Genomic DNA, 12083 nt, shown 5'->3' with positions numbered 1-12083 from the left:
ATTCTCATGGTTCTTCCTCCACCTCCATCCCGCTCTCTGTTGGAGTTCCTCAGGGATCTGTCCTTGGACCCCTTCTCTTCTCAATCTACACCTCTTCCCTAGGCTCCCTGATCTCATCTCATGGATTCCAATATCATCTTTATGCTGACGACACCCAGCTTTATCTCTCCACACCAGACATCACTGCAGAAACCCAGGCCAAAGTATCGGCCTGTTTATCCGACATTGCTGCCTGGATGTCCAGCCGCCACCTGAAACTGAACATGGCCAAGACCGAGCTTATTGTCTTCCCACCCAAACCCACTTCTCCTCTCCCCCCATTCTCTATTTCAGTTGATAACACCCCCATCGTCCCCGTCTCATCTGCCCGCAACCTCGGAGTCATCTTCGACTCCTCCCTCTCCTTCTCTGCGCATATCCAGCAAATAGCCAAGACCTGTCGTTTCTTCCTCTATAACATTAGCAAAATTCGCCCTTTCCTTTCTGAGCACACCACCCAAACTCTCGTTCACTCTCTCATTACCTCTCGCCTCAACTACTGCAACCTACTCCTCACTGGCCTCCCACTTAGCCATCTATCCCCCCTTCAGTCCGTTCAGAACTCGGCTGCACGTCTTATCTTCCGCCTGGACCGATATACTCATATCACCCCTCTCCTCAAGTCACTTCATTGGCTCCCGATCAGGTACCGGATACAGTTCAAGCTTCTCTTACTAACCTACAAATGCACTCGCTCTGCAGCCCCTCCTTACCTCTCTACCCTCATCTCCCCTTATGTTCCTACCCGTAACCTCCACTCTCAGGACAAATCCCTCCTTTCAGTACCCTGCTCCGCCCTTTCTGCCTCGCCTCACCCCATGCTTGGAATAAACTCCCTGAGCCCATACACCAGGCCCCCTCCCTGCCCATCTTCAAATCCTTACTCAAAGCCCACCTCTTCAATGTCGCCTTCAGCACCTAACCACTATACCTCTATGCAGGAAATCTAGACTGCCCCAACTTGACATTTTGTCCTTTAGATTGTAAGCTCTTTTGAGCAGGGTCTGTTCTTCTTTGTTAAACTGTACAGTGCTGCGTAACCCTAGTAGCGCTCTAGAAATGTTAAGTAGTAGTAGTAGGGCTTCTAGAGTCTAGTGAGGGAGCGTGATACAAAGGGTGGCATAGGTGGTCTGGCACAGTGAGTGAAAAGGCCATGATGAGAATCAACATGCAGGTACATGGATATATGCAAACATGAAGGAGAGTTGGGAAATCCCTTTACCATAATGAACCCAAGGAACCTAAATATTCTATATCCACCCTTCTTGAGCAGAGCGAAACTTGAAAACACCAGAATTCAATTAGGTCTATTTAACATATATAACAAAATCTACTAGCGTGAGTAAATGTAGTTAAAAGCTAATATAGGATAAATGACTGAGCATAACATCAATGAACAGATTATTAACAAGATTCTGGATAACATGTAATACTCTTAAACCATAGTAGCAGGTCCTTCTATTATGGGGACCGCAGAGCGCATGGAGGGGTGCATAGGAATATAATCTGCTTCCTCTGCATCCTCTGTAAGCTTTGTATTAGCCATAAGGCGTTCATACAGAACATATTGACCTGCAGGTTCTTTCTTGCTCAAAGCAGTTTAAATTAAGCGTTCAACTAATCCTCTGACACATGGAATAATACAACATCCAACAAGTACAAAAATGGCAATACAAACAATAATTGTGGTCGCAGCTAAAATAATAAACATTTTCCATTTACCAAAAACTTTATCCATCCATCCGGTCCAGGAAGTGTCAACACCAGAGTTGGCAGCAAGTTCTTCAGAAAGTGAAAGTGAGGCCTTTCAAGGCTCTGGTGATTGATCCATCTGGAGCGGTATTATTGGGGATAAAGGTACAACATTGAGTACCCAATTTTTTACAGACCCCTCCTTCTGATGCTAACATCATATCAAGAACCATTCTCTGCTATCAATATGTTTATTTATTAGCTCTTTCTATCCCAGAGGTATGCTCCACACACTCCAGTAGTTGGAGAGAAACAAAGGGAATGCCACAGAATTATTGCTATGAGAAAATTCTGCTCTTTATTTGATACCTCATCAAGTATTTGTACAATTGACAGATCAGTGATATCTCACTGGGAGTACAGAATATTGCTACATGAAATTACCTCTATATCTGAGACTCCAAAGAATATACAAGCATCATGTACAATCAATTAGTTATGGGAATATAGTACCACGGCTACACATAGGTGTTCTCTGGGTCTGAGTCTCTACTGCCAAAGCCAATTAACATCAACAAAAAAATGTTTAATATAATGTGGATCTTGAGAAGAGTGAAATCCTATCTTCCCTTGGACACCTTCGGGAACTTAGTACAATCTACCGTACTCATACACGCAGATTACTGCAACAGTGTTTTTTTTAGGTTGTAAGTCCCTAATATTGAAAAAGCTCCAGACTTCCCAAAATACGGCAGCCAGATTAATTTTCGGCAAGTCAAGATTTGACAGCGCAACACCTCTTTGAGAGAAGCTCCACTGGCTCCCCATCAGAGAAAGAATCAACTTTAAAGTCCACACAATGATTTACAAGATATTACATGGAGAAGCCCCCACCTACATGAATCACCTTATCGACCTCCCAACCAGGAACAGTTTGAAGTTTTCTCATACCTATTTAAATTTACACCTCCCCAACTGCAAAGGAGTTAAGTACAAATCCCTCTACGCATCCAATTTTTCCTTTTTAGGTAGCCAACTTTGGAATGCTCTACCAAGACCAATCCATACCATTAACGGCCTTCTGCCCTTCAGGAAAGCACTGAAGACCCATCTCTTCAAGATAGCCTACCCTAACGATCCAACCTAACCAAAACTTGTCCACATGATTCTTATTGACATCTGTGTTACATGACCATGCTCCCATTATCCTTTTTGCTACCCCCATATCCCTTCCTTTCCATCTTCATACACCTACCTCCCAATGCTCATCTTCCATGTTTAATTTTACTTATCCGTTAACCCCATTAATCTTGTGTTTACTACAAACTGTATATTCTTACAACTTTGAAATTCTTTATATTGTTACTGTGTAAGCTGCATTGAGCCTGCCATGAGTGGGAAAGCACGGGGTACAAATATCTAATAAATAAATAAATTAGTAGATATAAAAGACTCAAAGCTACTTATGAGAGAGCAATTGATTACTTGCCAATTCAGATACAATTGATTGATTTCCCATGGGAGAGAGACAGCCCTAACTGTCATAACTATGTCTGTCAGCAAAATATTCCCTTATTTCATTGCTTGTTAAAATCTCCTCTTCATTCTTGAAATCATCAGACTCATTCATTTTGTATGCATTTCAGACAATTTTGTGCCACCTTTTGTGAATATTTTGCCATACAATTTTTATGGCAAGAATTTTTGCAAAAAGTACTGAATTCTGGTGAATAAAGGAAATCTGCAGAATCAATGGGATTTATATGTGTGGGGAAAAAAGGTGGGATGAAAAGTTGGTATTGTATTAGGAATAACTCAGAAATGAATGAGAACTCTATCACTTGTACATTTTATTGTGGTTCAAAATTCTTCCTACTTCTTAATTTTGAATTTGGAAGGTTAGTTCAGGTAGTAAGAGAACTCCAGGCAAGTTAGATGTTCAGGTAGAGTTGATAAGTCCCTGCCCAGGAATGCTTCCAATTTGATACCTGAGAAAGGAGAGAGAAGGGACTTGCCAAGGTTACAAGGATCCTCATTGAATCGGTGAACATCACCGTTAATAGAAGAACAAATACTCAGTACTATCTCTCTCTCTCTGAACTGTATCATATGTAGAATAGTTGCTGTCTGGTGAGCCAGCTCCATTTTATATATTTATTTTCAAAATGTATATTCTGCGTTATCTAAAAGTCTAAGTGGGTTAATGCTAGTTAGTACAGATGTGTGATTCTTGTCTGGCTGTGGGAAGTGGGACAAGATCACACCACTGATGCTCTCACTGCACTGGCTGCCTCTAAGATTTAATTTAATTTAACTTTGGCATTTATAGTCCGTTTAACCTTGTAGTTCTAGGCGGACGAGAAATCCAAATTAAGGAGAAGAATTGTACATTGAAACTCAATTAAACCAAACTTCATTACAATGAAAACAAGGTAAATATTAGATACAGTTTAAAGTCTATTTAGTATTTAAGACCCCAATTGATAATGCTCTTTGTTATTGAGCTTCTATTGTCCTTGGCATTATTTACAATCATCTGGGATGAGTTTATTTATAAATTGTTTAAGTAAAGACATAATATTTCTGCAGCTTTAGTCAAAGTATCCAGGGCAGACTACATGACACATCCATAATACATAGAAACATTTGTGTTTGATCATTGTGCTTCCAGTGAGCGAAGAGAGGCTGAGTGTAACCTGGACATCTGCTGTTTCTATTGTGACTCCTGTGGATGGTAATTTCATAATAAGTCATCTAGGTTGAAAGGTTAAGGTGACCCTATTTTGAGGTTATTTTATAAAGGCACATAAGTGCCTATCAGGCTTATTTTCGAAAGAGAAGGACGCCCATTTTTCAACACAAATCGCAAGATGGGCATCCTTCTCACAGGGTTGCCCAAATCGGCATAATTGAAAGCAACTGCTTTCCGTCGCGGGGATGACAATTGTTCACGGGGGCGTGTCGGAGGCGTAGCAAAGGCGGGACTGGGGCGTGCCTAACACATGGACGTCCTCGACCGATAATGGAAAAAAGAAGGGCGTCCATGACGAACACTTCGTCATGGACGCCCTTCTTTTTTCCATTATCGGTCGAGGACGACTTTACCTGCTGCTTTTTTTTTTTTTTTTACAACCAAGGCACAAAAATGTGCCCTAAATGACCAGATGACCACCAGAGGGAATCGGGGATGACCTCCCCTTACTCCCCCAGTGGTCACTAACCCTCTCCAACCCTCAAAAAAAAAAATTTTTTTTTTCCAGCCTCTATGCCAGCCTCAAATATCATACCCAGCTCCACGACAGCAATATGCAGGTCCCTGGAGCAGTTTTAGTGGGTGCAGTGCCCTTCAGGCAGGCGGACCCAGGCCCATTCCCCCCCTCCCACCTGTTACACTTGTGGTGGTAAATGTGAGCCTTTCAAAACTCACTAGAAACCCACTGTACCCACATCTAGACGCCCCCCTTCACCCCTTAGGGCTATGGTAGTGGTGTACAGTTGTGGGGAGTGGGTTTTGGGGGAGGGGGTTGGGTGCTCAGCACCCTTGGTAAGGGAGCTATGCATGTGGGAGCTGTTTCTGAAGTCCACTGCAGTGCCCCCTAGGGTGCCCGGTTGGTGTCTTGGCATGTCAGGGGGACCAGTGCACTACAAATACTGGCTCCTCCCATGATCAAATGGCTTGCATTTGGTCGTTTCTGAGATGAATGTCCTTGGTTTTGATTATCACTGAAAATCAGAAACGACCAAGTCTAGGGACGACCATCTCTAAGGTCGACCTACATTTCGTGGTTTGGGTGTCCCCGACTGTATTAGCAAAACGAAAGATGGACACCCATCTTGTTTCGATAGTATGGGTTTCCCCGCCCCTTTGCCGGGACGTCCTGCGAGGATGTCCTCAGGAAAACTTGGGTGCCCGTTTCGATTATGCCCCTCTATGTGTCTTTATAAAATATCATCAGAAAAGCAGCTGAAATCATGGCTACAGTGTTACTATGCAACACTGGGCCTTCAAGAAAGAGACAATGGCAGTCCTTTATTGTGAAAAAGACCTGACACGGGCTGTGTTTTGGCGCACAAGCGCCTGCCTCAGGGATCAAAGTGTGTCTTCACAATATATGAACAGGAATGTTCAGACAGTCCGAGTAAATTGCCAGCCACCACTGAGCATTTGTTCAATCCTACCAGATGCTGTCTGTGTGAAAACTGCCAAAAGATAGGGCAATAAATGATAGGGAAAGGGGAGAAAGAGACAGTGGGCTATGAAAAGTGCAAAAGTCAAAGAAGGAGACAGTCCACTAAAGAGTGTGAGAGAGGGTAGACATGGGGAAGTAAAATAAGAATGGGGAGCCTATATAAGGAATAAGAGACAAGAAAGGGACTGAAGGTGGAGAAGGAATGAATGACAGGAAACGAACCGGGGCTGATGAGAGGATGAGCTTCAGAGGTAGAAAGAAATTGAGTAGGGGATGAGTACATAGGATGAAAATGGGGGACTAGAAAGTGATCAAAAGATGGGAATTGGAGGCTGATGAAGAAATGAGAGAAACTGGGAAGACTAGAAAGGTAAATGTAGGGCTTAAGGGTGATAAGAAGGAACAAATTCTAGTTAAAGGTAGATATTAAGGCATATAAGAAAAATGGATTAAAAAAAAGATGTAACTGAAAGCTCAGTATCAGATATAGGGGAAGAAGGGAAGAAGACAGGGGAGTGAAGAAACAGAAAATGGAAATGAGATCCTAGAAAAGGACTTAAGCAAAAACAAAAAGAAGGGGGAAAGAGACCAGGACCAACCCAAATAGAAAAATAATATGATCAAAGGCACAAAATACTTATGTTCAATTTTCAGAGAAGGAAATTTGTCAGTTTTGAAAATGTGCATTACCTGTATTTTGCTGGACAGGAAGAAGGAGAATGCAGGAGGAAATGCATTTCTATGTCGCTTTTTCCCTTATTCTTGGGCTTACCAACACTGGTTTCTTCATTTTTTTCCATTTCATTTTCGGTCTGCATATTTGTAATCGTCTATGTTTTGTTAGGTGATGACTGCTTGTCTTTTGTGTATGTATCTGAGGTCAGCTTTCACAACTGGATATGTTCTATAATATTTGTAGTACTAACTTTTCATAGAAAGGCTTAGTGCAGTTACGTTCTTGGAGTTAATGCTAAAATCAAAAATCTACCACGGGCAGAAACACACAATTAAGGAGGGATCTACATGCTCGTTACTGACTGAAAGATGCAGAAAGAATTTTAATGCTAAAGTTAACTCGCATAGTAGACACCAGCACACAGAATATTAAAATGTATGGAAAGGAGGCTACAAAGTGAAAAACCTACACTATCTCTGAGGTGGTGTAGAAAAGTAAAGAGAGTCCCACAACTCTCCACATCCCACTCCAACATAGCTTTCTGCATCTTCTAGGCAGCACCCATTACTTTCCAAGCCAACCTGACCTGACCCCCTACCCTGATGTTTAAAAAATTCCTTCTCCCCCATATTCAAAGTAATTTAAGCAGGCACTTAAATCCCCTGAGGCTGCCTAACTCGGACAGTGCTGCTGAATATTGCCTCTGAACTCTGCCCAAAAAAGTGGACAGGTCAGAGGCGGTACAACGAGCAATGTTAGGTAGGAGCCCGAGGTTATGTGGGTGTTGGCAGTCAGTGCTAGCACCACATAGCTAAGAGGGTTAATTTAGAACAGATCAAAAGCTATCCTATATTAATCCGCTTGGACTATGAGGACCCGTCACTGATTGGCTGGGACCTGTATAAAATAAACAATTGGCCTTTCTCTCTGATCCCCCCCCCCATCTGCTCCCCCTTGATGAGTTATGTAGGCCCCTTCCATCCCCCCAATGTGCTGCAAACCCCTCCAACAACCCCCACCCCCACCTAACAGTCAGAATAGATCCCCCCCCAGTGGCCTACCATACCTTCTTGGTGGTCCATGGGGCAACGGGGCAGGAGTGAACCTCCCTCGCTCCTTCCCCTAGCAGAAGCTTCCTGAAATGGATGCTACAGACTTGCGGTACTACAAGTAACATGAGGCTGCAGTGTGAGATCGTAGCAGCTATTTTCAGGAAACTGCCACTAGGAACAGGAGCGCAGGGGGTTTGCTCCTGCCCCTGTCGCCACACTGGACCACCAGGGAAGTCAAGTAGGCCCCAGGGGGACCTATTCTGACTGGCAGGTGGGAGTGGGGATGGGAGGGGGAGAGGGATCTATGAGGGGGCTTGTTGGGGGAGCTATGCAGCACATCATGGAGATGGGAGAGGCCTACAGAACTCATTGGGAGGGCAGGAGGGGGATTGGAAGGAATGAATGTTTTTAATTTATGCTAGTTTTGGCCAATATTCAGCCAGAGCCCACATATTTGTCTTATGCGGGTCCAGCCTGAATATTGGCTGAGACCCAGATAAGCTCCGCCAGCCACCCCACAAAAATTAGCTCTGGATATCCAGTGCCAGTGTCCACACACGGCCCGGCAATGAACATCCAGGGCTAATTTAGCTGGCAACACCGCAACTAAATCCACCTCTCCACTCTCCAACTCAGTAAAAGCACAAATGGGTCCAAAGACAGGTTGTGGCTTCTCTTATTCTCATTTATAGCAGGTCTAAATTGGGATGTTTTCCTTTCTACCCTAGTATGTCACTCTGCTGTTATCACTAGAAAACATCCATCCTGTAACACCAACCATGACCCCCCCCTCCCCAATGCTCCTTCTCAAAAACGTCTTTTTCTGTATGGTTCGCTCACTTGGATGCTTGTTTTTTCAGCATGTTTTTGATTATGGTGACTTGGGCAGATTTTGACATCCATGTACTTTGAAATGAGTGCCATGGTTTTATAATTCCCTTTATATACGTCTTTAACCTACCATAGATAGTAGTGATTACTGGATTTACTCCCACAATTCCCTATCCCTTGCCCTTCCCCTCAAAATAACACAGGCAATCTATGCTTATGTTACTAATCTATGCCTGCAGTCCACCTAAATTAATCTCCTGCATATGTCCACTCTCCAGTTATGTAAAAGCATGTACCTTCTTGTTAGCACATGTACTTTTATATTTGGATTATTTTATAAGTGGTCTATATGAGAAAGATCCTTTATAAAATTACCTTCATAGGATAGAATGCTTTACCAGTGACCCTGCAAGTTAAAAAGATTGCTTGATATTTTGTAAGTTACTGGAAGCCCATTTGTTTGTGTTGACTTATGGGTATCACTTGGGTGGTTTATATGAAAGACAGAATAGTATTTGATTCTTTGATTTTTTATAGAATGCTTGTCTTATTTTTGTATGTGTTGATCTTGATGACCTTGAGTTTTCTTTTTTTAGCCAGATGGGCGTTATATAAGATTGTATAATTAAATTATAGCTCTGAAATGTTTCATATATTTCAAAGCGTGTTGACTAATTTTGAGCAGAGACATTTCCCTAACAGTGGGGTGAAAATCACTCATCCTGATTGCCTAATGTTACTTTTGTTCTGAAGATATTTAGTTTTGAATAATGATTTCTTTGCTTTATTTTAATTATTATGTTGGAGAGGCATATATTGGCAAAGATGTTCCAGGCTCAGAACTTCCTGGTAGCTTCAAGATTCAATTTATTTTGATAAACTGCAAATCATATAAGAATGTTGAAGTGGTGTTTAAAGTTTATAATAAGAGGTCTACATGCAATGTAAAGGACTAGGGCAGGGAAGACCATCAACAAAAAGAAAATACAAAAGGGCAGAGAAATTATTTACAGTGTATCCCATAAACATGTAAAGGACTGAGAAGTAAGTGAACATAAGGTAGTGTGCCACACTGCATCACGATAAGATACTGATCTCCACTTGAGGAAAGACCTGAGTGAAAAGTGGGTTTTAAGGACACTTTTGGAATATTTAGTAATACTCTTCTAATTTTGTTTAGATTCTTCTCATCCCAAGAAATGTGTTACAAATTGGTCAATGGAAGCGATTTTCAAGCTGCCTATGGAAGAAGAGGGTGGTGGTTATTCTTTAGCGAGGCACCTATATCAAAGATGGAAAAAGTTGCCTATTTTGAGGCTATTATATAAAGATAACATAAGTGGCTATGTGCTTTTAAAAACAGGAATCCAGTACTAGACCCCATAATGAACAAAGTCACATATTTGATCATTCCTGGAGGGGTAGCTTGGGCAGAGTGCTAGGGTGGAGTTGTGATTTATTCATGTATTTTGTAATATATAGGGGACCATGCATAGAATACACAGCATCTCTCCTTCCCCTCCCACCAGGTCCAACTTTCCTCTCTCCCTCCCCCCTTCCACCAACTCTAACACCTCCCTCCCTTTCAACCCCACCCATCAGATTCAGCATCTCTATATACTTCCTCCCTTCCCCGCCCCACATTATTATCACCATGTCTAGCATTTCACCCTCTCCTGTCGCTTTCCTTCCTCCCACTCTGTCCAGCATCTCTGTCTTTCATTTCCTCTCCTTCCCCCTTTCCTTCATCCCTCCCATCAGATATAGCATCTCTCTCTTCCTCCGCTTCCCCCTCAGATCCCACTAGGTCCTGAATCTCTCTTTTCCTCCATCTCCTTCTTCCACCCCTTCCAGAATCTTTTTCTCCCTCTCATCCCACCTGGTCCTACCGTAGGTTCCCTAGTGGTGTAGCAGGTAGTTGCGACAGGTACCCTCTTGTTTCTGCCCATGCCAACTCCTGGGTCAAAATGGCTGATGTGACCTTATTCTATGTCCAATTTGTCAACTCTCCCCATCTCACACAGGTGATCAGGGCTACCCACAGAGAAGGTGTCTAATAACTCCCATCAAAAGACCCAGAAATTAGGCTGTGGATTGCTACAACAGGGTGCACTAGCAAACCAGGGCCATCATCAAACACACCTTTTGGACCACTCAAGTCCTGATTCAGGTGCTTAGATTGATCTGGAGAGGAGCTGCTCTACAGTTATGTTAGCAACATACAAGATTACCAAAGTCAGGAAATAATCAATATCTTGACATTTAACAGCCCATCATAAATATTTTGGAGAAATGGAGTGTAGTTTAACAAATAATAGAGAATCCTCCATTTTCACAACTATGCACAGCTATAGACATCTTCAAAATGGAAGGAAAAAGCCTCAGTCTCCTCATCACTGTTATTAAAACATTGATGTATGAGATATTCACGTCACTGGTTTAAAACAAAATCCTTCCATATAACAGTCACATAATTTAACATTTAAACAGAGAATAATTTGTAACTTCAAGCTACTGTATAATTCAAACAGCAAATTCATAGAGCGCTTAGCTTTCACAAAGACTTCTTCCAAAATGAATGATGTGGTCTCACCGACTGGCCAGCATTTGGCAAATCGCTGTTCCAGGGATTAAGGACCGCCAAATTCTGGAAGTAGAAATTAAGTGAAAACATTTTTTAAGTTTCCACAACACTATTAATCAAAAAGAAGCATGGTACAACTCAATTTTAAAATGGTTCAAAAACTTAGGGCCCTGTTTAGAAAGGCACACTAGCATTTTTAGCGCATGCTAAAAATTAGCATGCACTAACCATCTACATGGTTATCACATGCTAAAAACGCTAGTGCGTCTTTGTAAACAGGGCCCTTAGAGCTCAAAAGTTCTTAAATTTGGCCCCTGAACTAAAAAACACTTTCATTATGGTAATTCGCATGACATCATATCCTGTTTTTGTCAACAAAACTATATTGCTATTGTATTCATAGTTCATACCATTAGGTACTTCTTGTTCAATTTATGAATCTATTGTTGTTCTTTGTATATTAGACAAATTTTACGATCAATTTATAAATCAGTTCAAATCACAATAAGTATGGTGCTCCTGTCTGTATATAATGTTGCACAAGCGAGACTTCCATTCTTTTTTTTTTTTTTTTTTTTTTTGAAAATTTCTTTATTGCATCATGAAGACAAATATAAACATCTGCTGCCACCTGCAGCTCAACGTCACTCAGTACATTGCAATCGAAAGAACAACAGTACAAATTTTACATCTACAAAACATATGTATTGGTCCCCATGTGCTTTTATGTTTCCTCCCTTGTTAATCCCTTCCCTTGTGGATGAGATCCCCCCCCCCTCCCCTCGTTTGCCCTCCCTCCCTCTTCCCCCCCTATCTGGCTATTCTTTACTTTGCAAATCAGGGTCTGGCGCCATGAGCAGATCTCGCGCTCTCCCCCATATATCTTTATACTGGCGATTGCCAAGCGCTGTTGAAAACTTTAGTGTCATATTCACCCACTGGGCCATGTCCTTCATTTGAGCCTTCCACCGCTCCAAAGGTGGAGGTTCAGTCTCAACCCAAGCTTGCAAAATGCATTT

This window comes from Microcaecilia unicolor, chromosome 8 (assembly GCF_901765095.1).
Source record: "Microcaecilia unicolor chromosome 8, aMicUni1.1, whole genome shotgun sequence".
In the NCBI taxonomy this organism is placed as follows: domain Eukaryota; kingdom Metazoa; phylum Chordata; class Amphibia; order Gymnophiona; family Siphonopidae; genus Microcaecilia; species Microcaecilia unicolor.
Note: the sequence above shows the minus strand (reverse complement) of the source record.